The sequence below is a fragment of the Mobula birostris genome, chromosome 7, assembly GCF_030028105.1.
Source record: "Mobula birostris isolate sMobBir1 chromosome 7, sMobBir1.hap1, whole genome shotgun sequence".
Taxonomy (NCBI): Eukaryota; Metazoa; Chordata; class Chondrichthyes; order Myliobatiformes; family Myliobatidae; genus Mobula; species Mobula birostris.
The window spans coordinates 166,358,230-166,386,055 of record NC_092376.1 but is presented as its reverse complement, the minus strand read 5'-3'; the positions used below and the strand labels follow the sequence as shown (position 1 = coordinate 166,386,055).

Sequence of the window (27,826 nt, the reverse complement as noted above, 5' to 3'; positions counted from 1 at the left end):
ACTGTTTCTCCCAGAAAGTGGTAAATCTATGGAATTCTCTGCCAGGGAAGCAGTTGAGGCTTCTTCACTAAATATGTTTAAGATACAGTTAGATAGATATTTACATAGCAGGAGAATTAAGGGTTGTGGGGAAAAGGCCGGTAGATGGAGCTGAGTTTACCGACAGATCAACCATGATCTTATTGAATGGCGGGGCAGGTTCGATGGGCCAAATGGCCTACTCCTGCTCCTATTTCTTGTGTTCTCGAAAGAATATTAATCATTTATTTAAAAAATGAATTTTAAATATTTGAGCAACACACACAAAAAATGCTGGTGAACGCAGCAGGCCAGGCAGCATCTATGGGAAGAAGTACAGTCGACGTTTCGGGCCGAGACCCGTTGTCAGGAATTCAGTGCTAATTCCTGGCATTTTGAAAGATCGCCAGTTTTCTCACCAATATCAGCATATTCAAAAATAGTTTGAAGAATTACATTTTGGTTTGAGTAAGAGTTCAAAATTGGAGAAACACACACGTCTTGGGGGAATCATAAGCTACCGACTTATGAATAGTTTGCCGATTCTTAAGGACCTGATTTAAAAGGAAAAGTTGAATACAGAGAGTGCAGAGGAGATTTACAAAGATGTTGCCTGGATTGGAGAACATGCCTTATGAGAAGGGTCAGAGGATGACAGGTGACCTGATAGAGGTGTATAAGATGATGAGAGGATGATTGATCGTGTGGATAGTCAGAGGCTTTTTCCCGGGACTGAACTGGCTAACACAAGGGGACATAGGTACAAGGGGGATGTCAGAGGTGCATTTTTCACATAGAGAGTGGTGGGTGCGTGGAATGTACTGCCAGTGATGGTGGTAGAGGTGGATACAATAGGGCTTTTTAGATCTTAGATAGGTACAATGGAGCTTAGAAAAATAGAGGGCTGGGCGGTAGGGAAATTCTAGGCAGCCTCTAGAGTAGGTTACATGGTCAGCACAACATTTTGGGCCAAAGGGCCTATAATTTGCTGTAGATTTCTATGTTCTATGTTCTAAGTTAGGAACTTACTCCTATGAATATAGGAGAATTAGTGGAGATTTTGTGGAGTATGCAACATTATGAGGGGTATAAATAGGGCAGATACAAACAGGCCTTTTCCACTGAGGTTGGGTGAGACTAGAACTGAAGCTCAAAGGTTTAGTGTGAAATGTTCAGCAAAGGCAGGTCCTGTTTGACAAACTTACTGGAGTTCTTTGAGGATATAACAAGCGCAGTGGATAGAGGGGAACAGATGGATGTTGTTTACTTGGATTTCCAGAAGACGTTCGATTGAGGTGCTGCATAAAACACTTATCCATAAGATAGGATGCATAAAGTTGGGGGTGAATTATCAGCATGGATTGAGGATTGGTTAACTAATGGAAAGCAGAGAGTTGGATACACGGGTGTTATTTTGGTTGGCAATCAGTGGTGAGCAGTGTGTCACAGGGGTTGGTGCTGGGGCCGCAACTATTCATGATATCCATTAACAATTTGAAAGAGGGGACCGAGTATAGTGTATCTAAGTTTGCTGATGACACTAAATTGAGTGGAAAAGCAAATTGTGCAGAGGATACAGGGAGACTGCAGAGAGATATAGATAGGTTAAGTGAATGGGCAAGGGTCTGGCAGATAGAGCATAATGTTGATAAATATGAGGTCATCCACTTTGGAAGAGAAAATGGAAGATCCGGTTGTCATTTAAATGGTAAAAAACTGCAGCATGCTCTGTGCAGAAGGACTTGGGAGTGCTTGTGCATGAATCACAGAAGGTTGGTTTGCAGGTTCAGCAGGCTAACAAGAAAGCAAATGGAATGTTGGCCTTCTTTGCTAGAAAGATTGAATTTAAGAGCAAGGTACTGGTGAGGCTGCAGCTGGAGTACTGCATGCAACTCTGGTCTCCTTACTTGAGGAAGGATATATTGGCTTTAGAGGCGGTGCACAGGAGGTTCACCAGATTTTGTTCTTTAAGAGATATCCCAGATAAGTAGCTGCCCCAATTAACCATTGACCGAATTAACCAAATCCACTGGATAGACGGGGACTGATTAGGGATAGCTGCACTTTCTGCGTGTAGATTATGTCTAACCAATCTCATAGAGTTTTTCGAGGAAAGTACCAGGGAAGGTGATGAAAACAAGGAAGTGGATGTTGTCTATATGGACTTCAGCAAGGCCTTTAACAAGTTCCTGGATGAGAGGTTGGTCAAGGAGGTTCAGTTGCTTGGCATTCAAAATGGGCTATTAAATTGCATTGGACGTTGGCTTCACAAAAGAAGTCAGGGAGAGGTAATAGATGGTTGCCTCTCTCACTGGAAGCCTGTGACTAGTGGAGTGCTGCAGGGATCAGTGCTGGGTCCGTTGTTGTTTGTGATCTATATCAGTATCTGGATGATAATGTAGTAAACTGGATCAGCAAATTTGCAAGTGACACCAAGAATGAGGGCATAGTGGACTGTGGGGAAGACTACCAAAGCTTGCAGTGGGATCTGGACCAGCTGGAAAAATGGCTAAAACTTGGCAAATAGGATTTAATGCAGAAAATGTGGGGTGTGGCATTTTGGGAGGACAAACCAAGATAGGATTTATACTTTGAGCAGTAGGGCACTGAGGAATAAGGTAAAACAGAAGGATCTGGGAATACAGATCCATAATTCCTTGGAAGTTGTGTCACAGGTAGATAGGGGCATAACGAAATCTTTTGGCACATTGACTTTCATAAAACAATGTATTGAGTACATGAATTGGTATGTTATATTGAAGTTGTATAAGATGTTGGTGAGGCCTAACTTGGAGTATTGTGTGTAGTTTTGGCCATCTATTTACAGGAAAGATGTCAATAAGATGGAAAGATTGCAGAGAAAATTTACAAGGCTGATGCCAGGACTTGAGGACCTGAGCTGTAGGGAAAGGTTGAAAGGTCAGGACTTTATTACCTAGAGCGTAGAAGAACGATAGAGTTACACAGAACTATGGAGTAAATACAAACAAGTTTTTTCCACTGAGGTTGGGTGAGATTAGCGGGCCATGGTTCAGGGGTGAAAGGTGAAATGTTTAAGAGGGATATGAGGGGGAACTTCTTCAGTCAGAGTGTGGTGTGAGTGTGGAATGAGCTGCCAGTGGAAGTGATGTATGTGGGTTCGAATTTAACATTTAAGAGAAATTTGGTACATGGATGGGAGAGGTATCGAGGGTTATGGTCCAGGTGCTGGTCAATGGGACTAGGCAGATTAATGGTTTGGCATAGACTAAATGGACTGAAGGGTCTAATTCTATGCTGTAATGTTCTATGACTCAAGATAATGTATGGTGATATAAAAGGTTATGTACTTTAATAATAAATTTACTTGGACTTACATTTGAATTCATATAGCAACCAAGAGGTAAATCCAAGTCAAAGAGATGGAATTTATTTCTGCTCCACAGAGATCAAATGATTTTCAATGAAGTGGAAATATAAAAGGTAGTTGGTGCGGGAGTTTGATTGTTGGATAATACATGGGTAACAACAAAAAAACCTGCAGTTGCAGGAAATCTCAAGTAAAAACATAAAATGCTGGAGGTAATTTGCAGGTCAGAACTGGAAAGGAGACAGAGGCTTGTTAAACTGTAGGGAGAGTGACTAAGGTCTTTGACTTGAAACATTATTTCTCAGCCCACAGATGTGGCCTGATATGTCGTGTATTCCTAGCGTTTTCTGTTCTTGTTTTACATGCACAGAGATCAGACATTTGCACGTTCCAGTCATAAAGTAGCTTATACCCAAGAGGAATTCACATCAGACAGTCCTCAGACCTCCAGTGTTAAGACAGATGCTATTCCACACAACTGATTCTTTCATGGAAGAAAGAAGTCATTCTTTTCTTTCAAAGAAATGAAATCTCTTACTGAAACAAATGAAATCTTACCTCTATGAAGAAAAAAAAGATTGGTGATACTGGAAATAGCTTTCTGGAGTCGTTTCCTGTGGTTTCTGACTTACTCTGGCTACTTCAGCCACCTCCATCCCTCTGTTTTCCAATCCCATTGAAGGATCTGAGCCCAAAATGCTGACTGCTTATTCCCCTCCATAGATGCTATTTGAATTGCTGACTTCCTCCTGCATTTTGCTTGTGTTGCTTAGATTTCCAGCATCTGTGGAATTATGAGTTTATGTAAAGGTACTAGCGTGCCGTTTCTGAGAAATCAGTAACTTATTGGCTTAATCTCTAAATGCCATGTAACACTGGGGTCCTGCAATTCCTAGGGCTGCGGAGAATGAGAAAAATATCTCTGTCCACCTTTGCTTCTCTCCTTGTATTCTCCTTTCAAACTCATCAATACAAAAATTTGTCCTTGGTGTTATGAACAGTCCTTGGTTGTCCTTGATGAATATGTGAGATAAAGTAAGATTTAAGAAAAGATTAGCTTTATTTGTCACACGTACATCAAAACATCGAAAGACTCCGTAAAATACCTCAATGACCAACACATCCTGAGGCAACACACGAAATGCTGGAGGAACTCAGCAGCCCAGGCAGCACCTACGGAAAAGAGTACAACTGATGCTTCAGGCTGACACCCTTCAGCAGAACTGGAGAAAAAGAGATGAGGAGGCTGAGTAAAAAGGTGGGGGGACGGGAGGGAGAAACACAAGGTGGTAGGTGAAACCGGGAGGTGGGGAAGGGGTGAAGTAAAGAGTTGGGAAATACCTTGGTGAAAGAGATACAGGGTTGGAGAAGAGGAAATCTAATAGGAGAGGACAGAAGGCCATAGAAGAAAGAGAAAAGGTGGTGGGGCAGCACCAAAGGAAGGTGGTGAGCAGGCAAGGAGATAAGGTGAGGGAGCGAAATGGGAATGGGGAATAGAGAAGGGTGGGGGCATTATCTTAAGTTCAAGAAATCCATGCTCATGCCATCAGGTTGGAGGCTACCCAAACGGAATATAAGGTGTTGCTCCTCCAACCTGAGTGTGGCCTCATCACAACAGTAGAGGAGGGCATGGATGGACAGGTTGGAATGGGAATAGAAAGTAGAAATAAAATGGGATCTCAACTGGGAAATCCCACTTTTTCTGGTAGATGGAGCGTAGGTGCTCAGCGAAGCGGTCTGCAATATTCAAGAGGCTACACCGGGAGCACCAGATACAATAGGTGACCCCAGCAGACTAAGAGGTGAGGTGTCACCTCACCCGGAAGGAATGTTTGGAGCCCCGAGTAATAGTGAGGGAGGAGGTGCAGGGGCAGATGTAGCACTTGTTCTGCTTGCAAAGATAAGTGCCAGGAGGGAGATTAGTGGGGAGTGATGAATGGACAAAGGAGTCGCATAGGGAACGATCCCTGCGGAAAGCAGAAAGTGGGGGGAGGGTAAGGTTGGTGCTTGGTGGTGGGATTCCATCGGAGACGGCGGAAGTTATGGAGAATTACGTGCTGGACACGGAGGCTGGTGGGGTGGTAGGGTGAGTACAAGAGGAACCCTCTTCCTGGTGGGATGGCAGGAGGATGGGGTGAAGACAGACATGCGCAACATTGAGCTGGGGACTGCCTGTAAGTATTGCTAGGCATCCGGCGCCAACAGAGCATGCCCCCCACAACTCACTGACGCTGACCATACTGTACATCTTTTGGAATGTGGGAGGAAACTCAAGCACCCAGAGGAAACTCACACAGTAACAGGAAGTACATACAAACTCCTTACAGGCAGTGATGGGAATTGAGCCCTAATCTTACAGTTGGCGCTCTAAAGCACTGCACTAACCACTGTGCTACCATGCCACGTAACATAGTTTCTTCCCTCACACTTGGGACTATTGCTCACAGTATTGTCTAAGGACCAGATCAAAGCCCACATCTTGTCAAATCCATTCACGTTTGGTGATGTATGACCCTATTCTATCAGTTGTTCAGTTGTGAAACACAGCAGAGAAGGAAGAAGCCCATTCTGCTTATTATATAATGTGTTTCCCGAATGTCCTTAAAATCTAATAAGCACACAAGGGCTGGATCTAAAAGGGGCAGCAACCTGCAGAGCAAGATTGCAGGGGATTTCTGAGAACGGCGGGCCTTTCTGTGGCAAACAGTGTGTCATAAAGAGTAACAATTGTATTTTAATTTGAAACTGCAAATAGTTTGTGCAGCCTGATTTTTATATAGTTACAGCTGTGTGTTGCAGCAAATGAATAAAATTTGACAAATAAAAGGACTGAGATTGGTGAGGTGAGATGACCAGTATAAAGAGGCGAAGGACAGTAGTGGGAAAGGAGTAACTTCTTTCCATAATAACACTCACTAAATGCTGGAGGAACTCGGCAGGCCAGGCAGCATCTATGGAAAAGAGTTCTTTCTATTTTTGACTAATCAATCTATTCCCATTGTATTGAAAACCTGGGGAGGAAAACAGGATTGCTCTCACTGGAGGATATCAATGATTCAGCGGAGTAAAGGTCATATCTTCATTGTCGGTGTACAAGCTATGGCTCTGCATTTAATAAGAAAACCAGACAGCTGTGGAGGCCAAATCATTGCCTACTGAATATTGGAAAGCCCAGACAGAGGGGACATGGAGAGGTTGTTTCCAATAGTAGGACAGTATAGGACCAGAGGGCAAAGCCTCCGAATAGAAGGATGTCTCTTTAGCACACAGATGAGGAGGAAATTCTTTATCCATAGAGTGGTGAATCTGTGGAATTCATTGCCACTGACAGTTGTGGAGGTTAAGTCATTGGGTATACTTAAAATGGGTTCTTGATTAGTAAAGGTTACAAGGAGAAAGCAGGCGAATGGGGTTGAGAGATAATAGATAACAGATCAACCATGACGGAATGGCACAGTAAATTCAAAGGGCTGAATGCCCTAAATCAGCTCCAATGTCATATGGTCTTATGGCCTAAAATAGGGCAAACTGATTGTTAACTTATCTTAGGATTTCTATAAACTTGGCAACATCATATGTAATACAAGAACAAATCATATAGTGGAAGATTTTTGAAAGCATTCACAACCAGTGTCAAATTTTTGCCTCATCAGCTGTAATGGAAGAAAGAATCAGAGGATTTTTTCCAGACTTAGCTGCATTATCTGGTAATTGTCATCATTTGACGTTTGACCAGCATTTGTGTTAATGGAGGAGCCGACAAGTATAAATAATGTGAATTTTTTTTCATAATTAGTGCAAATTAATCTAACCTTGCTGTCAAGATGCTAAATTATTATTTGTCAATTCAGATTCTTGCAGAAATGACGACAGAGTTATTGATGGAAATAGCCTACTACTGAGTCCACAATCAAACTACAGATTAGCTGAATAACCTTGAAAGGACAGGAAGGCGAAAGAGAGTGCAGGGTCATTAGCATTCTGTTCCCTTTTTTTTCACCTCAAAGGGACTGACGGCAAAATTTGCCTTTTGAAGTGCATAGAGAAACAGTTTAAAGAAGTCCGTTAGTCTTGTGAGACCATGGATCTGCGCCTGGAAAGTCTTCACTCTCCAGGGTGCAGGCCTGGGCAAGGTTGTATGGAACACCAGCAGTTGCCCATGCTGCAAGTCTCCCCTCTCCATGACACCGATGTTGTCCAAGGGAAGGGCATTAGGACCCATACAGCTTGGCACCAGTGTCGTCGCAGAGCAGATGCTGGAAATTCAAGCAACACACATCAAAGTTGCTGGTGAACGCAGCAGGACGAAGTTTTGCATCCACAGATTTTCTGGGGGCAGCCCGCCAGTGTCAAAATGCTTCTGAGAGCATACCTACATCTTACTAACCTGTATATCTTCCGAATGTGGGAGGAAACCGAAGTACCAGGAGGAAACCCACACAGAAACGGGGAGAACGTATAGACAGTAGTAGGAATCAAACCCCGATCGGTAATTGTGCTAACCACTACACCAGTGTGCCACTCTTACACATAGAAACATAGAAACATAGAAAATAGGTGCAGGAGTAGGCCATTCGGCCCTTCGAGCCTGCACCACCATTTATTATGATCATGGCTGATCATCCAACTCAGAACCCTGCACCAGCCTTCCCTCCATACGCCCCAACCCCCGTAGCCACAAGGGCCATATCTAACTCCCTCTTAAATATAGCCAATGAACTGGCCTCAACTGTTTCCTGTGGCAGAGAATTCCACAGATTCACCACTCTCTGTGTGAAGAAGTTTTTCCTAATCTCAGTCCTAAAAGGCTTCCCCTCTATCCTCAAACTGTGGCCCCTCGTTCTGGACTTCCCCAACATCAGGAACAATCTTCCTGCATCTAGCCTGTCCAATCCTTTTAGGATCTTATACGTTTCAATCAGATCCCCCCTCAATCTTCTAAATTCCAACGAGTACAAGCCTAGTTCATCCAGTCTTTCTTCATATGAAAGTCCTGCCATCCCAGGAATCAATCTGCTGAACCTTCTTTGTACTCCCTCTATAGCAAGGATGTCTTTCCTCAGATTAGGGGACCAAAACTGCACACAATACTCCAGGTGTGGTCTCACCAAGGCCTTGTACAACTGCAGTAGTACCTCCCTGCTCCTGTACTCGAATCCTCTCGCTATGAATGCCAGCATACCATTCGCCTTTTTCACCGCCTGCTGTACCTGCATGCCCACTTTCAATGACTGGTGTATAATGACACCCAGGTCTCGTTGTACCTCCCCTTTTCCTAATCGGCCACCATTCAGATAATAATCTGTTTTCCTATTTTTGCTACCAAAGTCGATAACTTCACATTTATCCACATTAAATTGCATCTGCCATGAATTTGCCCACTCACCCAACCTATCCAAGTCACCCTGCATCCTCTTAGCATCCTCCTCTCAGCTAACACTGCCGCCCAGCTTTGTGTCATCCGCAAACTTGGAGATGCTGCATTTAATTCCCTCATCCAAGTCATTAATATATATTGTAAACAACTGGGGTCCCAGCACTGAGCCTTGCGGTACCCCACTAGTCACTGCCTGCCATTCTGAAAAGGTCCCGTTTATTCCCACTCTTTGCTTCCTGTCTGCTAACCAATTCTCTATCCACATCAATACCTTACCCCCAATACCATGGGCTTTAAGTTTGCACACTAATCTCCTGCGTGGGACCTTGTCAAAAGCCCTTTGAAAATCCAAATATACCACATCCACTGCTTCCCCCCTATCCACTCTACTAGTTACATCCTCAAAAAATTCTATGAGATTCGTCAGACATGATTTTCCTTTCACAAATCCATGCTGACTTTGTCAGATGATTTCACCGCTTTCCTAATGTGCTGTTATCACATCTTTGATAACTGACTCCAGCAGTTTCCCCACCACCGACGTTAGGCTAACCGGTCTATAATTCCCCGGTTTCTCTCTCCCTCCTTTTTTAAAAAGTGGGGTTACATTAGCCACCCTCCAATCCTCAGGAACTAGTCCAGAATCTAACGAGTTTTGAAAAATTATCACTAATGCATCCACTATTTCTTGGGCTACTTCCTTAAGCACTCTGGGATGCAGACCATCTGGCCCTGGGGATTTATCTGCCTTTAATCCCTTCAATTTACCTAACACCACTTCCCTACTAACATGTATTTCACTCAGTTCCTCCATCTCACTGGACCCTCTGTCCCCTACTATTTCCGGAAGATTATTTATGTCCTCCTTAGTGAAGACAGAACCAAAGTAATTATTCAATTGGTCTGCCATGTCCTTGCTCCCCATAATCAATTCACCTGTTTCTGTCTGTAGGGGACCTACATTTGTCTTTACCGGGCTTTTCCCTTTTAAATATCTATAAAAGCTTTTACAGTCAGTTTTTATGTTCCCTGCCAGCTTTCTCTCATAATCTTTTTTCCCCTTCCTAATTAAGCCCTTTGTCCTCCTCTGCTGAACTCTGAATTTCTCCCAGTCCTCAGGTGAGCCACTTTTTCTGGCTAATGTGTATGCTTCTTCTTTGGAATTGATACTATCCCTAATTTCTCTTGTCAGCCATGGGTGCACTACCTTCCCTGATTTATTCTTTTGCCAAACTGGGATGAACAATTGTTGTAGTTCATCCATGCAATCTTTAAATGCTTGCCATTGCATATCCACCGTCAATCCTTTAAGTGTCATTTGCCAGTCTATCTTAGCTAATTCACGTCTCATACCTTCAAAGTTACCCTTCTTTAAGTTCAGAACCTTTGTTTCTGAATTAACTATGTCACTCTCCATCTTAATGAAGAATTCCACCATATTATGGTCACTCTTCCAAGGGGCCTCTCACTACAAGATTGCTAATTAACCCTTCCTCATTGCTCAAAACCCAGTCTAGAATAGCCTGCTCTCTAGCTGGTTCCTCAACATGTTAGTTCAAAAAACCATCCCGCATACATTCCAAGAAATCCTCTTCCTCAGCACCTTTACCAATTTGGTTCACCCAATCTACATGTAGATTGAAGTCACCCATTATAACTGCTGTTCCTTTATTGCACACATTTCTAATTTCCTGTTTAATACCACCTCCGACCTCACTACTACTGTTAGGTGGCCTGTACACAACTCCCACCAGCGTTTTCTGCCCCTTAGTGTTATGCAGCTCTACCCATATCGATTCCACATCTTCCCGGCTTATGTCCTTCCTTTCTATTGCGTTAATCTCATCTTTAACCAGCAATGCCACCCCACCTCCTTTTCTTTCATGTCTATCCCTCCTGAATATTGAATATCCCTGAACGTTGAGCTCCTATCCTTGGTCACCCTGGAGCCATGTCTCTGTGATCCCAACTATATCATAATCATTAATAACAATCTGCACTTTTAATTCATCCACCTTGTTACGAATGCTCCTTGCATTGACACACAAAGCCTTCAGGCGCTCTCTTACAACTCTCTTAGCCCTTATACAATTATGTTGAAAAGTGGCCCTTTTTGATGCTTGCCCTGAATTTGTCGGCCTGCCACTTTTACTTTTCTCCTTACTACTTTTTGCTTCTACCCTCACTTTACACCCCTCTGTCTCTCTGCACTGGTTTGATTCGAAGAAGTAAGTCTGAGAGTTGGAGCGGGAGTGCGGAGGAAGACATTTTTGAAATTTTCGGTTTCATCTTCTGCTTCCTTGAAATGGAGTGCAAACAAGTGACCCTCACTCCTGGGGGGTGGGGGGGGGGAGGACTGACTAACACTACCTAATAAATGAGATAAGCCTGTGCAACACACAGAATGCTGGAGGAACTCAGCAGGTCAGACAGCATCTATGGAAATGAATAGACAGTCAACGTTTCAAGCTGAGACCCTTTGTTAAGACTGTACCATTTCTACCACAGTGTTCTTTTGACTTACACTGATCATTGTTCATTCTGCCTGGTAACAAATGAAATTACCAACAGTGTGAAAACTTTGACTATTTCACTTGCGTAGGGAGAAAATAAAATAGATTATCAGATGTCCCTTTTTCACCTTGTTCTAGTTTGGAAAAAAAATGGCAAACTACTGAGGTAGGATAAATTGGATCATGAGTGAACTAAATTTAAAATATGTGTCTTGAAGTTAAGAGGTTAAGTGGTCCAATTGTAATATTTAAATAATGAAGTGAATTTAGAAGAGAATGAGTCATCATCTTCACAATGCAACCCAAAGCAAGAGAACATTGTGCTAAAATAAGAACCAAAAAGCAATTCCAAGTGAAACATTTTCATGCAAATGGAAAGTTAGTGGAAAATAATTGAATTGAATTGAATTGAATTGAATTGAATGATCTTTATTGTCATTATACATAGGTACAATAAAACTCTGTTTGGCTTCCTCTCAGGCAATTAAATAAAGCGGTAGATAAAAACAAGACAGTAATAGAAAAACAGTATTAAATAGATAAGTAGCAGAAAATAAGTAGCAGCAGCAGCAGAATATCACAGTAATGCACAAAGTGTCGTTAGAGCAAGTATTTGAGTCCCTGGGTGTGCATGTGTGTGCTCACAGTTTCAGTCATTGTTCTGTGGGAGTGGTGTGATGGAGGCCACAGTTCTGGGATAGAAGCTGTTCCTCAGTCTATTTGTTCTGGCTTTTAGTGTCCTGAACCTTTTGCCACAGAAGTCATGAGTACAGAAACAGGAATATAACATAGGAAGAGAATATTAATTTAAAATGGCTAAAGGGCAGCCATTATAAGAATGGAGTGAATTTTGAACTCTGTAATGCAAAAGGCATTGTTCCATTCCTGTGACAAGTATACCATACTTCAGAATCAGAATTTGAACTAGGTTTAATACCATTGGTACATGTGGTCAATTTTGTTGTTTTGTGCAGCACTACTTTGCAATACACAATAATATATTAGAAAACAATAAAATACAATAAAAAATGTGTTAAAAATTAAATTAAATAAGTAGCGCAAAAAGAAAGCAAAAAAAAAAGTGATGTTGTCCAGGTGGCTTCAATGTACATTTAGTAATCCGATGTTGAGTGTGTGTTTTCATGCTCCTGTACCTCCTCCTTGATGGTAGTAATGAGAAGAGGGTATGCCCTGGGTGATGAGGGTCCTTAATGATGGATGCTGCCTTTTTGAGGCATCACCTCTTGAAGAAGTCCTCAATGCTTGGGAAGTTAATGCCCAAGATGGAGCTTTCTGCAGCTTTTTCTGATCCTGTGCAGTGGCCCCACCATACCAGATGCTGATGCGACTTACACTACACCTACAGCAACTTGGCAAGAGTCTTTGGTGACTCGCCAAGTATCCTCAAACTCCTAATGAAATATAGCTGCTGCTGTGCTTTCTTTGTATTTGCATCAATATGTTGGGCCCTGAACACCTGGAATAGAAAAAAAAGATAGTTCTAAAAGGAAAGCAAATTTGTGTTTCATTTATTCATTGGAAGGATTTAGTTGCCACTCACAAGATAATCAGTTATTGTTCAGCAATAATTGTCCTTGAGGAAGAGCAGGGAAGTCACGTTCTTAAACTGCCATTTTCCTTTGGCCTTGCTGGGTATGTTGTCAGAGTGTTTTTCCAGGAAAGGTAATCTCATTGAGTTTTGGGCTGGGTGTTCGTCCCAGCGACAATGAAGGAATGGCAATAAAATTTCAAGTCAGATCTTGTGTCATCTGGGGAGGAACTTGCTAGTGTTGGCATTTCCATGTGCCTGATATCTTTGTTTTCTTTACGGTCACAGGCTGTTGAAGTTACAATGGCAGGTAAGTGTAGTGTATTTCATACAGTGGATTCCAGTTAATTGGGCCATCAGTTAATCAAGCCATCAATTAATTGGGCCAGCCACTTATTTGGGATAATTCTTAAAGAATAAAAACTAAATCAAGAAAATAGCTGGTACTTCCTTCATTTATTTGGGACTCTATGCTGCTTAATTGAGAAAGGAGACTGGTGCTGGATTGTGTCACATGCAATTGTGAGGCCGTGAGACACCATGCCATGCTTATAGCAAACAGTTTTCAAATAGCGTCAGGTGCATGTGTTTGTGTTTAAGCAAAAGCAATGATTTTTCTCAGGTTGGAGGAACAACACCTTATATTCCTTCTGGGTTGCCTCCAACCTGATGGCATGAACATTGACTTCTCAAACTTCTGCTAATGTCCCACCTCCCACTTGTACCCCATCCGTTATTTATTTATATACACACATTCTTTCTCTCTCTCTCCTTTTTCTCCCTCTGTCCCTCTCACTATACCCCTTGCCCATCCTCTGCGTTTTCCCCCCCTCGCCCTTTTCTTTCTCCCTGGGCCACTGTCCCATGATCCTCTCATATCCCTTTTGCCAATCACCTGTCCAGCTCTTGGCTCCATCCCTCCCCCTCCTGTCTCCTCATATCATTTCGGATCTCCCCCTCCCCCTCCCAATTTCAAATCTCTTACTAGCTCTTCTTTCAGTTAGTCCTGACAAAGGGTCCCGGCCCGAAAAGTTGACTGTACCTCTTCCTAGAGATGCTGCCTGGCCTGCTGCATTCACCAGCAACTTTGATGTGTGTTGCAATGATTTAACCAGAAATAACCAGTAAGGCAAATCAGAGCTCATTTTGTCAGTGCGGTTTCAGCCATTCAGACTTGGAGATGAAAGTTAAACTATTTCATGTCTTCAGGTTAGGAACTATGAAGAATTTGAAGGTATCAACAATCATCTTGAATGTTCCAATGAAAATGAAGGTTAGGAGGATGCAATCATTAAAAGTGTTTTACGTAAGCAAACTGCACCGTGTCTGCGCTGATTTAGTTCACTTACTGTCAATCAAAAGAACGCGGCAGCGTTCCTCCATCGATAACTATTATGAGCTAATGCACAATTTTATCCCTGCACCAAGCATAGCTTTCCCTTCCCCCCCACTTTCTACTTTCCACAGGGATCACTCCCTACGCGACTCCCTTGTCCAGTTGTCCCTCCCCACTGATCTCACTCCTGGGACTTATCATTGCAAGGGGAACAAGTGCTACACCTGCCCCTATACCGCCTTCCTCACTACCATTTCGGGCTCCAAACAGTCCTTCCAGATGAGGTGACACCTCACCTCTGAGTCTGTTGAGGTCAACTACTGTATCCAGTGCTCCCAGTGTGTCTTCCTGTATATCAATGAGACCAGACGTAGATTGGGAGACTGCTTTGCTGAGCACCTACATTCCATCCGCCAGAAAAAGCTTGATCTCCCAGTGTCCACCCATTTTAATTCCACATCCCATTCCCATTCTGACATGTCAAGGTGGCATATAGAGGATGAGAAACATCATCCAGAATTACCTGGATTTTTCGTAAGGTCCTTTGTTCTACCACAGCCTCTAGTATGTCCAACTTGACTCCTATGATAGAGCCGGTCTTTCTAATCAGTTTATTGATCCTGTTGGCATCATCCATGTTGATGCCATTGCCCCAGCACACCACCACACAGGAGATGGTACTGGCAACAATAGACTGGTAGAACATGTGAAAGAGAGGCCTGCATACTGTTCTAATTTTTTCTGGTTTTCAATTAAATACATAATTTGTTACTCAGTTAAACAGTGGTTTGTCTTTTTTTTTATATACCTTTCTAAATATTTCCATGAAACTTCAGCTAATTTAGGCAGATGTTTAATTGGGCTAAAATGTACCCCAATTAACTGGAATCCACTGCAGCAGCTACTACAGTCACATGGCATAAAACATAGAGGGAATGATTATCATCCCCTGTGTTCTCGCTGACTTAGATGGGCTTTTGAAAGAGCATTTCTGAACCTACCTCCTCATCCCTCAAATCTATTTTGTTGCCCCAGTCCATTCCCTTCCCACCGACACTTGGGGCACCTCTCATGCTCTCCAGCATTTTAACAACCTTCAATTCCTCTGTCCCCACCCTATACACTTTCATCACCCATCAGGAAAGTGTTTAGGCTTTCCCATTCTTTCTAGGACATAGATCAACCCAATCCCCTCTGCTATCACTCTCCTCCACCTGGGAGAACTTGAGCTTACTCTGAACAATGTCCCTTTTGATTCCTCCCACTTTCTACCAATCAAAGGTGTAGCTATGGGCCCTTGCTGCACCTACCATTTCTTTGGCTATCCATGCTTCAAACCTCCTCTGGTACCACTCCCTAATCTTCCTCCTGAACCATATCGGATCAATTAGGAGAATACACCAAGTGTGCATGCTGCCAACTGATTGCACAGTGAATCGACTGGGCTTCCTATGCATGGAGGGCTCTCTCTTTTCACGCAGGCTTTGCTTTTTGTCTGAGTGCGGCTGGTTCATTGCTCCCACACTGCACGTTATTACCACTGTGCACTATTACTAACCTGACTCAGTAAAAACATTTAATCATGCTACCGCATTGTCATTCTTCCACCGTGCATATATAATACCTCCACTACGTTGATGCCTGAATTGTTGTTACCTCCTGCACCCACCCATAACTCATCAATTTCATTTAATTCTCTGAATGGAACCTTGCATCTGTCCAATTTACTGATTTCCTGCACGGTTTTGGTTTATTGATCATTACAAAATGTGTCTCTGGTGCTACCCACTCCATCCACCAGAACACACTCTCTCTTCCCCAAACCACCAACACTGACAGAACAGCGATTGAGCTCCCTTAGTCCAGAACATTTACCCCACAAGCCCACCAAATGATAAATTCATACATAGACCATAAGACATAGGAGCAGAATTAGGCCATTCAGCCTATCATGTCTGCTCCACCATTCCATCATGGCTGACTTATTATCCTTCTCAACCCCATTCTTCTGTCTTCTGCCCGTAACGTTTGAAGTATTGACTAATAACGAAGCTACTGACCTCTGCTTGCAATATACCCAATGACTTGGCCTCCCCAGCCAAGTTTTACTCTTTTACTCATATTCAATATTCCTGATTGTACTGAGACTTCGTGGACATTAAAGAGAATCAGATTGCTGCAGTCATCAAGGATAGTTGGCAATCATTTCCCTTCCTCTCAGCAACTGATTCTTAAGTAAATGCCAATATCTCCTTCACTATGACCAAAGTCGTGGTAACTCATTTTGACTGAGAAACCAGTTTAATTGCGCATTCACTGATAAATTTCCAAATGACTCAGATTTTGGGCTCTCTGCCAGATACACAGAAGTACAGACCTCATCAATGGATGACAGAAGTGAAGTGATAATAGCTGACGTTAATATGCAGTCATTACGTGATAACAATCAGAGGGAGGAGTACAGGGAGGATTGGGGGGTAAGGTGGGGGTGAAATGGAAATCTTCTGGTGACTGTATTGGTTTCCAAGTAATACAAGATAGTTGAGGTTGCCAGAAAACAATTGTCACAATTCCACAATATCATGACAAAATTTTTCATGAAACTATAGCTCTGTGTAAAAGTCCTAGGAACATATATATAGAGACAGAATGCCTAAGACTTTTGCACAGTACTGTATTTGTCAACGTGGAGCAGAGAGCGAGTTGTAGATCTGGCGGAAGCAAAGGGTGTTGGGAATGGCAAGGGTGGAGTGATACCGGAGGGGTGTGGGGGAGGTAGCAGAGAAGGAGTGCCAGGTACAGGGGCTGGCACAGTTTTGGTTTATTGATCAGTACAGAATGTGTCTCTGGTGTTTCCCACTCCCTTCCCTTTTTCCCCAACTATGATTCCCCTCACTCAGCCCCGTGACTACTCTCAGACCACTTTAGAAGCCCATATCAGAATCAGGTTTATCATCACTCATATAGGTTTTGAAATTTGTTTTTTTTATGGCAGCAATACAGTGCAATACATAAAATTACTACAGTATTGTGCAAAAATCCTAGGCGCCCTAGCTATATATATGTGCCTAAAACTTTTGCATGGTACTGTATCCCAGGCAAGTGAGTCTGCTCCTGAGGAGTCAGTGATGTCCAATTCTATTCACTTATTTTCCAATTAAGAACAGGTTTTGGTATAACGTACAATAAAACTGGAGCAGGAGGAAGCCTTACTCTTGCGGAGAAAAGAGAAACAATGGTGCCAACAATCAACGAATCGCCAGTGATCTCAGAATCTACACAGCGAAGCAGACACTTCTCACAGACCTCCCTGAAAGTTAGCCAGACAGAATCTTCTGCTGCTAAACTGTTCACAGTGGTTTGAATCAGTCAACCAGACAAGCAGATCACCACGTCTAATCAACATCCATTCAGACCCCGAAGGAGTATAAAAGCCGGCATTCTGAGGAGACGACACCCTCAACTGCACACTGATGATGACTTCTCAGTTGCAGTCAAAATATTTGCAAACATTTTTCGAAGCTCAGCAATCAATCAAACTCCCAAGGGGAAAGCTTTACCTTTCCATCAGGCATCTCCAGTTTCACCTTGGGATAGAAAATGGGCTATGTCCATAGAGATGTTATGTACAGATCTCTAGACTACATGAAAGAAATATATATTATACCCAAAGTGGCTCTCAACTGAATGGGTATCCTTGTGTGCAGCTACATTTTGCTGTGTGTAGAACTTTGTTATGTAAGCATATGCGGAGGTTTCATCTGTCCCCAGTGATGCAAATGATTCAACTGACCACATTGTCCCAACTGTCCTCTAAACCATCTTAATGAGAAAAACACTTTGGCGATCAATCAATTGGGTAGAGGTCGGCATGGCATTATCCTTAAATCCCTACTGAAAAAAAGATGATACTATTGAATCCTGTCAAAGTAATTTCACAGAAAATCCAGTCATCAATGACATTCAGACTTGTACCAAGGCTTTGCATTATGTGTGATGAGAATTGCCCTCAATTTCAGGTCCTTCGTGTGTAGCCAAAATCTAGGCACCACCGAACATTGTCCTCAATCCAGCCATGCTGAGAATGAGAACATCATCCAGGAATTTCTATGAAAAGTTGCTGCCCAAAACGGTCTAGAAAGAGATGCAGTTGTCCTGACAAAGGGTCTCAGCCTGAAACGTCGACTGCACCTCTTCCTAGAGATGCTGCCTGGCCTGCTGCATTCACCAGCAACTTTTATGTGAGTTGCAGTTGTCTTTATTGAGGTTCATTATAAACAGCTTTGTAACTTTGTTCTCTACTAGCCAGTGCCTGGGATACACGCTAAGTTCAAAGTAAATTTATTATAGAAGTACAAATATGTCCATAAGACCGTGAGACATAGGAGCAGAATTAGGTCCATCGAGTCTGCGCTGCCATTTATTAACCCTCTCAACCACATAACCGTTGACACCCTAATTTATCACAAACCTATCAACCTCCGCTTTAAACATACCAAATGATTTGGCCTCCACAGCTGACTGTGTCAATGAATTCCATAGATTCTCTACCTTCCGGTTAAAGAAATTCCTCCGCATCTCTTTTCTAAATGGATGTCCCTCTAATTCCGGGCTGTCCAAAAGAATTATGGGAAACATCCTCTCCACATCCACTCTGTCTGGGGTTTTCAATATATGATGGGCTTCAATGCCATCCTCCTTCATTCTACTAATTGCCAGTGAGTTCAAGCTCAGAGCTACCGAACATTCCTCATACTTTGACCCCTACATTCCGAAAACCATTCTCGTGAACCTCCTCTGGACCCTATCCAATGCCAGCACATCTTTCTTAGAAAAGGGGCCCAAAACTGCTCATAATACTCTAAGTGAGGTCTGACCAATGCCTCCTAAAGCCTCAGCATATACTACCCTAAGATTTATGTTCTTGCAGGCATTCACAGTAGATACAAAGAAACACAATAGAATCAGTGAAAAACTACATACAAAGATGAACAATCAATGTGCAAAAGGCAAATTGTGTAAATATATTAAAAACAAATAATAATAATGCATAAACAAGTAATAAATAACTTATAAAAAAGACTACATATATATACACATATATATACACACACACACACACACAGGGTGAATGATAAGTTCGTGACCTAAGGTAGAAGGAGTCAAGTTTAGAAAAGCTAGCACATTTATTTTTCCTACATTTACACACTTAGTCCAGCAGTCGGGGAGTATACGGATCCCTTCTTTGTAGAAGTCGGTGTCTTGGACCTCCAGAAAGTGGTCCACAGCAGGGGTGATCGATAAGTTCGTGGTCTAAAGTAGAAGGAGATGAGGAGAAACTTCAAACTTCCTGCATTTTCACTCAAGAGTTGAACCGCACGTGTGTGTAACGAGAGTTGTATAACTCATCTCCTTCTACCTTAGGCCACAAACTTATCAATCACCCCTGCTGTGGACCACTTCTACAAAGGAGGGATCCGTATGCGCAATGACCGCTGGACTAGGTGTGCACATGTAGGAGGGGACTATGTTGAAAAATAAATGTGCTATGTTTTCTACAATTGACTCCTTCTACCTTGGGCCACGAACCTATCAATCACCCCTTGTGTGTGTGTGTGTGTGTGTGTGTGTGTGTGTGTGTGTGTGTGTGTGTGTGTGTGTGTGTATGTGTGTGTGTGTGTGTGTGTGTGTGTGTATGTGTGTGTGTGTGTGTGTGTGTGTGTGTGTGTGTGTGTGTGTGTGTGTGTGTGTGTGTGTGTATGTGTATATATATATGCGCCTGAATGCCAGAACATGTACTGAGGGCATAGATAGTGTAAATACAAGCAGGCTTTTTCCACTGAGGTTGAGTGGAACTAGAACCAGAGATCATGGGTTAAGGGTAAAATCCGAAAAGTTTAAGAGGAACATAAGGGGCGGCTCCTTCACTCAGACGGTGGTGAGAGTGTTGAATGAACTGCCAGCAGAAGTGCTGGATGAAGGTTTGATTTTAATATATATGTAAAATTAGGACTGGGATATTATTTAAGGCATCCATTAGTCTTGCGAGACCATGGATCTGCGCCTGGAAAGTGTTCACTCTCCAGGGTGCAGGCCTGGGCAAGGTTGTATGGAAGACCAGCAGTTGCCCATGCTGCAAGTCTCCCCTCTCCACGACACCGATGTTGTCCAAGGGAAGGGCATTAGGACCCATACAGCTTGGCACCAGTGTCGTCGCAGAGCAATGTGTGGTTAAGTGCCTTGCTCAATGACACAACGCATCGCCTCAGCTGGGGCTCAAACTCACGACCTTCAAGTCGCTATTCCAGTGCCTTAACCACTTGGCCACGTGCCCACACTTGGGATACGGAGGACTATGATCCATATGTGTACAGGTCAATGGGATTAGGCAGATTCACAGTTTGGCAAAGGCTGAAGGACCTGTTTCTGTGCTCTATGACTCAATGTCCATGCGCAAATGCTGCTGACTGGCATGTCTCATGAGCAGTACCATTGGCTCTGTGGGGAAAGGCCACAGTCTAAATGCACAAGGAGGAACAGAAACCTGCGTAAAATTCCTGCCGACTGTCTGCTCAGGGAACATGTGGAGGAAAATTGCGGTCATGATGAAATAATGTGGAGAGAATGATATGGCTTACACTGAAAATGCATTATATACATACACAGGTGTTATAAATAAATAAAATAACATAGCTGAAATGTTATGGTCTTATGGTCAGTGACCTCTCAATAGCATTCCAATATTAAGGTGCCAACCTGAAATGCCAACACCATTGCCTAACGTGCAAAGCATTTTCAACATTTTACTTGACTTCATTTCTGATTTTCAGCATCTGCATTTTGCTTGTGGAATACTGGTTTCTGTATAATGTGATCGAAGGGTAAAGCAGCAACCATTTTCCACACATTTCCAAATCCTTCTTAACACATTGGAGTAGAATGAAAGAGCATCGATTCATTTATTCAATGACAGGATTTGAGCCTAACACTCTGTTGAGGTAAATAATTGTTATATACCCTTAGGGTTAATTTTTTCTGTGGACTGTCATTTTAAAACGCCAAGAGAATGAGACTGACTTTTGGACACTGTTGGATTTCTACTGGCTACAAAATTGCTTGGTTACTATGGTGGGAGAGGTGGAGTTGTTTGATGGACAATGAATGTTTGTGGGTTCTCGCGGCTTGTTTTGAATAAGCGAGGTCAGATGATCCTCTCACAGAGACACATGCTCAGAGTCGAGATGGTTTCGATCAATGAAAGACACCAGTGAGTGGGGTCGCTGGTTTAAACTTTCAGCAGCCCAAAAGGGGTGAGTTAAGATCGATTCAGAGTATTGATAAATGACTCTCACAAGGTACTGCAACTAGAAGAAGTTTACAGGGAAAGAGGAGGGGAGAGAAAGGTTTGAAACAGAAGAAACCTAGTGTTAAAGAGATCACTGTTTGGACTCGCTTCTAAGTAGCCCGTAAGGGTGAATTTGATTCCATTGAAATATGAAAGTGTGATTGTCACATAGTTAATCCATAGGAGTGGGTTCTCTGGTGAGGAGAAAACCTTTGTGAATACCACGTGTGTGTATTTACCCTTTCTCTGAGTATGGTAGTTCACTGGGAAAGGCACCCCTGTGGCAAATCACTGTTGGAGTTACTTCGTATGTCATGGAACTGAATAAGCAGCTATCACGTCGTGTGTTTGGGGTAACCGTGTGGAATCTACTGGTGTGTCTACCCTTGCCTGGGTGGTGGTTCCCTTGAAGATGGTCCCCTTTGTGATAAGCTACTGTTGGTGATACTTCATGTTTGGAGTGGAACAACTTCAGAGGTTACTCCTACTACTATTGTTATTTTGTATTGCTGTCGTGGAATCTGTGGAATATCGATGTAATTGCCTTCTCACAACATTCGCTTTTGGCTTACAAATATCTCACATTAATAAACCTGAGGATTGAACTGAACTTTCTTACATACCATCATAAGACTGTAACTCTTGCCACCTGAGCTTGAATAAGTTTGGAAACTTTATCTATACACCTATATATACATAACACTGCTAACTTTTGATCACCTGGTTAAGTTACTATATTTAGTAGTTACTAATAAAGATAGTGGATTTTAACATCAAAAAGAGACTCCTGATGTGTGGTATTGCTGCCGGTACTGTTACGCTGTTGCGTGCATGTAACCGGTACCTCCCCAGGGTTGCGTGTACGTAACATAATGGAGAGGTGTAAGAGGAGAAAGATGGAGGGAAGTGAAAGGTAATGAGAGAAGGGTAGTGGTGAATGAAGGGATAAGGGAGGGGAGTGGGAGATCGTAGTAGGATGGATGGGAAGAATTGGGACCAAGGTTAAGGAAAAGGGAGGAGAGGAGGTGGAATGGAGGGAAGGGCAGGGAAGAGAGTAAAAAGCTATGTAGAGAAATGGAAGTGGGTATTAGATGGAGGAATGGAAGAGCTGGAATATAGCGGTGAAGAGATTTGAAAGGAATGAAGAGAAAAGGAATGAGGTGGGAGATGGGGAAGAGTAGGGAGAGTGTGAATGGCAGAGAAGGAAGTCTGATAGGTGGAGTGTATTGGGTGGCAACAAGAGGAAGGGTGACAAAAAGGGAAAAAGGGAAATAAAAAGGTAGGAGGTGAGGTGGAGAGGGGAGAGTACAAGAGATGTCAGGCATGGGATAGTGGAAAAAGAGGAGGGAGGAGATGATGCATCATTTATAAAAGGCTTGGGAGAGGAAAAGGAGTTATGGGGTGAGATAGTTATAGAATGGAGGGGAGGAGGGAATGGGGAGATGGGGTGGGATTGAGAAGAGGGAGCGATGGGATGTGTGAAGGCAAGGGGTGGGGAGGGAGGGGATGAAGGAGATGGGTGGGAGAGGGGAGAAGGAGTTATGGTCTACGAGAAAGGGAAGGATGGAGTGGGAAGGGTGAGGGATGTGGAGTGGGAGGGGGAAGAATTAGCTTTTAGCATGAGAGGGGAGGGAGTAATGGGGTAGGAGAGGGGGAGGGAGTTATGGAGTGAGACGGCGTAAGCAATTTTGGATGGAAGGGAGGGGTAATGGGATGGGTGAGAAATGGAGTTGAAGGGGAGGTAAGTACAGAACTGGCAGTACAAAACGAAGATGAGGGGCTTGTAGAGGAGGAGGGAAGGAAGGATGAGGACATTGTGGGGATGGAGTTGACGAGCCTGGATAGGGAAGAATAGTGAGTGGAATGGATAGGGAATAATAGTGAGTGAGTGGAGTGGCGAGGGAAGAATGGTGAGTGAGTGGAGAGGATAGGGAAGAATGGAGTGAGTAGAGTGAATAGGGAAGAATGGAGAGTGGATAGTGAAGAATGGAGAGTGAGTGGAGTAGATAGGGAAGAATGGTGAGTGAGTGGAGAGGATAGTGAAGAATGGAGAGTGGATAGGGAAGAATGGTGAATGAGTGGAGTAGATAAAGAAGAATGGTGAGTCTGTGGAGTGGATAGAGAAGAATGGAGAGTGGTCAGGAAAGAATGGAGAGTGCGTGGAGTGGATAGGGAAGAATGGTGAGTGAGTGGAGTGGATAGGGAAGAATGGAGAGTGAGTGGAGTGGATAGGGAAGAATGGGGAGTGAGTGGAGTGGATAGTGAAGAATTGAGAGTGAGTGGAGTGGATAGGGAAGAATGGAGAGTGAGTGGAGTGGACAAGGAAGAATGAAGAATGAGTGGAGTGGATAGGGAAGAATGGAGACTGGAGTGGACAGGAAAGAATTGAGAGTGCGTGAAGTGGATAGGGAAGGCCTATGTAACCCCACGTTTTAAAAAAGGGAGAGAGAAATCGGGGAACTATAGACCGGTAAGCCTGAGATCGGTGGTGGGGAAAATGCTAGAGTCAGTTATCAAAGATGTGATAACAGCACATTTGCAAAGCGGTGAAATCATCGGAAAAAGTCAGCATGGATTTGTGAAAGGAAAATCATGTCTGACGAATCTCATAGAAATTTTTGAGGATATAACTAGTAGAGTGGATAGGGGAGACCAGTGGATGTGGTATATTTGGATTTTCAAAAGGCTTTTAACAAGGTCCCACACAGGAGATTAGTGTGCAAACTTAAAGCACATGGTATTGGGGGTATGGTATTGATGTGGATAGAGAATTGGTTGGCAGACAGAAAGCAAAGAGTGGGAATAATCGAGACCTTTTCAGAATAGCAGGCAGTGACTAGTGGGGTACCACAAGGCTTAGTGCTGGGACCCCAGTTGTTTACAATATATATTAATGACTTAGATGAGGGAATTAAATGCAGCATCTCCAAGTTTGCAGATGACATGAAGCTGGGCAGCAGTGTTGGCTGTAAGGAGTATGCTAAGAGGATGCAGGGTGACTTGGATAGGTTAGGTGAGTGGGCAAATTCATGGCAGATGCAATTTAATGTGGATAAATGTGAGGTTTTCCACTTTTGGTGGCAAGAACAGGAAAACAGATTATTATCTGAATGGTGGTCGATTAGGAAAAGGGGAGGTGCAACAAGACCTGGGTGTCATTGTACACCAGTCATTGAAAGTGGGCATGCAGGTACAGCAGACGGTGAAAAAGGCGAATGGTATGCTGGCATTCATAGCAAGAGGATTTGAGTACAGGAGCAGGAAGGTACTACTGCAGTTGTACAAGGCCTTGGTGAGACCACACCTGGAGTATTGTGTGCTGTTTTGGTCCCCTAATCTGAGGAAAGACATTCTTGCCATAGAGGGTGTACAAAGAAGGTTCACCAGATTGATTCCTGGGATGGCAGGACTTTCATATGATGAAAGACTGGATCGAATAGGCTTATACTCTCTGGAATTTAGAAGATTGATGGGGGGATCTGATTGAAACGTATAAAATTCTAAAGGGGTTGGACAGGCTAGATGCAGGAAGATTATTTCCGATGTTGGGGAAATCCAGAACGAGGGGTCCCAGTTTGAGGATAAAGGGGAAGCCTTTTAGGACCGAGATAAGGAAAAACTTCTTCAAACAGAGAGTGGTGATTCTGTGGAATTCTCTGCCACAGGAAACAGTTGAGGCCAGTTCATTGGCTATATTTAAGAGGGAGTTAGATATGGCCCTTGTGGCTAAAGGGATCAGGGGGTATGGAGAGAAGGCAGGTACAGGGTTCTGAGTTGGATGATCAGCCATGACCGTACTGAATGGCGGTGCAGGGTCGAAGGGCCGAATGGCCTACTCCTGCACCTATTTTCTATGTTTCTATGGAAGAATGGAGAGTGAGTGGAATATGCGGAGCGAAGAAGTTCGATGAAATGAACAGTCCCATCTGAGATTAAGTGAATCCCTCCCCCTCCTCTTGACAAATAAAAATTCAAACCAAGGAACTCACCTACTTTCCGCAGTTTCTTGTTCCTGAAAACGGAGACGATGACCAGCGAGTTGCCCAGAAGGTCAACCACGATGGTAAAGATGAGCACAGTGGCGAGGACGCTAGTTACCCACGCGCTCCTCTCGGGAAGCCTCTCCACATCCTCAAGTGTGAGATTCTTTGACAAAATCATCACCCCACTCATCACACGACTCGCCCAGTGTAAGAGGTAATCGCTAACAGAGGTAGCAAAACGTTGTCGTTGGGGATAATTCCGCTGAGAGCTGTGTACCCAAACTGGACGCCACCCGGCACACCCCCGCCTAGTTAAAGGGGACTCTGCGTCTTTTCTTGTGGAGAAGTGGCTCCGTTCCACCCTCGCTAGTTCCCTTAGACCACTCTAGTGCACTCCGATCTTTTGTCACTCTCCAACCGTCTCTGTCTCACTCTGACCCCCTCTGGTTCAATCGGACACCGTTTGCCTTACTCCGACCCTCTCTGGTCCACTCCAACTTCTAGCGGTCAGCTCCGAACCCCTCTGATACACTCCAAGCTTCTCCGCCCCTATCCTCTTTTGCAGAGTGGTCAGACAACACCGCGCGGTTCAGTTTTGTCTTGGAAATGATCGCACAAGCCACAAATCCAGCCGTTCAGCCAACTCTGCGCTGTGGGGGTAGAGCCACCGTTCTCAAGTGTGCTGTGAAGTGCAGAGAATGTCCAGCATGTACACAATCAATTACGCATGAAAGTCTCTCTCACTAAATATGCACATACCTCTACTTTTATCATTTTTTTAAACTCAGGGACTGTGTGTATCATTGCAACGATCTGAATTTGTTACTCATCCCTCATTACATCTGAGAGGGCAACAGTGAGCAGTTTTTGAATCCTTGAGGTCCACACCGCAGACCACATAGCAGAACTATTTAGCACGGTCGTCCAGACCTTTGACCCACTGACGCGCGGCAGGATATTTACAAATCGGGGAGATCTGTGATTTGGAGAAGAAGTTTGCGGGGATCATGATATCTTCAGGTACCCGTGAAATTTGCCAAACCAGACGCTCCATGTTGAGGATGAAGCCTAAAGACTTCTGGACTCACATCATAAGTATGTTGATTCTATGCACGTTGTCCTGCTAGAGGAAAGGCCATAGTGGTAATGAACCTGACCAGGTGACAGATCTTTCAGCTGGCCAGCATTTCCAAGATGGTGACGACAGCTTTACCACAGCCTTGGACAAGGATAGGAGCAGATCGTATGGGGAAAATATTAAATCGGAGGAGGGCTAATTATGATGCTATTAGCAGCAACTTGGGAGCAGATTTTCTCAGGAAAGTGCGCTGCAAAAATATATCAGTTGAGTGGGGAACACTTGCATGAGATTCTGAATGGGTTTGACCCATTGAAACAGGGAAAGGACAATGGATGAAAAGAGAAGAGTATTTAGTCAAAAGGAAGTAAACTTACAGTTTAGGAAGCAAAAATCAGACAGGATTCTTGAGAGCTATAACACAACTAGGAAGGATCTTAAGAAGGGACAGAGGAAAATGAGATGAAGACATGAGAAGAACTTGGCAGGTCAGATTAATTAAAATCCCAAGACTTTTTACACATATATGAAGGTCAGGTGGATTAGCAGAGTGAGAGTAGGACTGCTCAGAGATAAAGGGGAAATATGTTTGGAGATGGAAGACATAGGGGAGATCCATAAAGAATATTTTGTTTCAGTGTTTACCAGTGAGAGGGACCTTAACGAATGTGAGATCAGCATAGGACAGGCTAATGTACTGAAGCATGTCAAGGTTTAGATTTAATATTTACCCAGTTATCCCATGTAAAGTAGCGGGCTTCTCCATTTTACGAAGGAGATGGCTGGCTTTGATGTAATGTCATTAATCTGATGCTTCTCTGTTGGCAAATGCTGCTTGATTAGTTGGCTACTTCCAGTACCCTTGTCAGATTCTGGCCACTGTTACTGTATGCTCTGCATCTGAAAATGTTCCTTTGCTCTTTAAATTTCTAACACAGAAAGTAATTGATACTTGGATAACTTTGCCCCACCTGATTATAGACCTTCTCTTTATTATCTTTATCGCTCCCCCACTAACTTAAAGCAAGCTGCTTCCCCTCACTTTTCCAGTTCTGATAAAGACTCATCAACCTGAATCTTTCAAACTGTTTCTCTCAGCACAGGTGCTTACAATGTTTTATTTTTGTTACCCGATGCTAGCGTTTGGAATATTTGGCACGGAGTTGGCAATGATTGTCATGGGGAGGAGTTCAGAGAATTCCTTGCTGAAGATGATTTTTATCTGAAATGATAGAGAAGATTGCTAGATAGTGTTGGCTGCTTGTTTGTGGGGTTGTT

The 27,826-nt window shown here is 43.4% G+C and overlaps 1 pseudogene; it reads right to left on the bottom strand.

Moving 5' to 3' along the window:
• The window catches only part of LOC140200986 (melatonin receptor type 1A-like), a 32,816-nt pseudogene extending 7,156 nt beyond the window's left edge, over positions 1–25,660 (bottom strand).
• Positions 25,661–27,826: the final 2,166 nt, after the last annotated feature.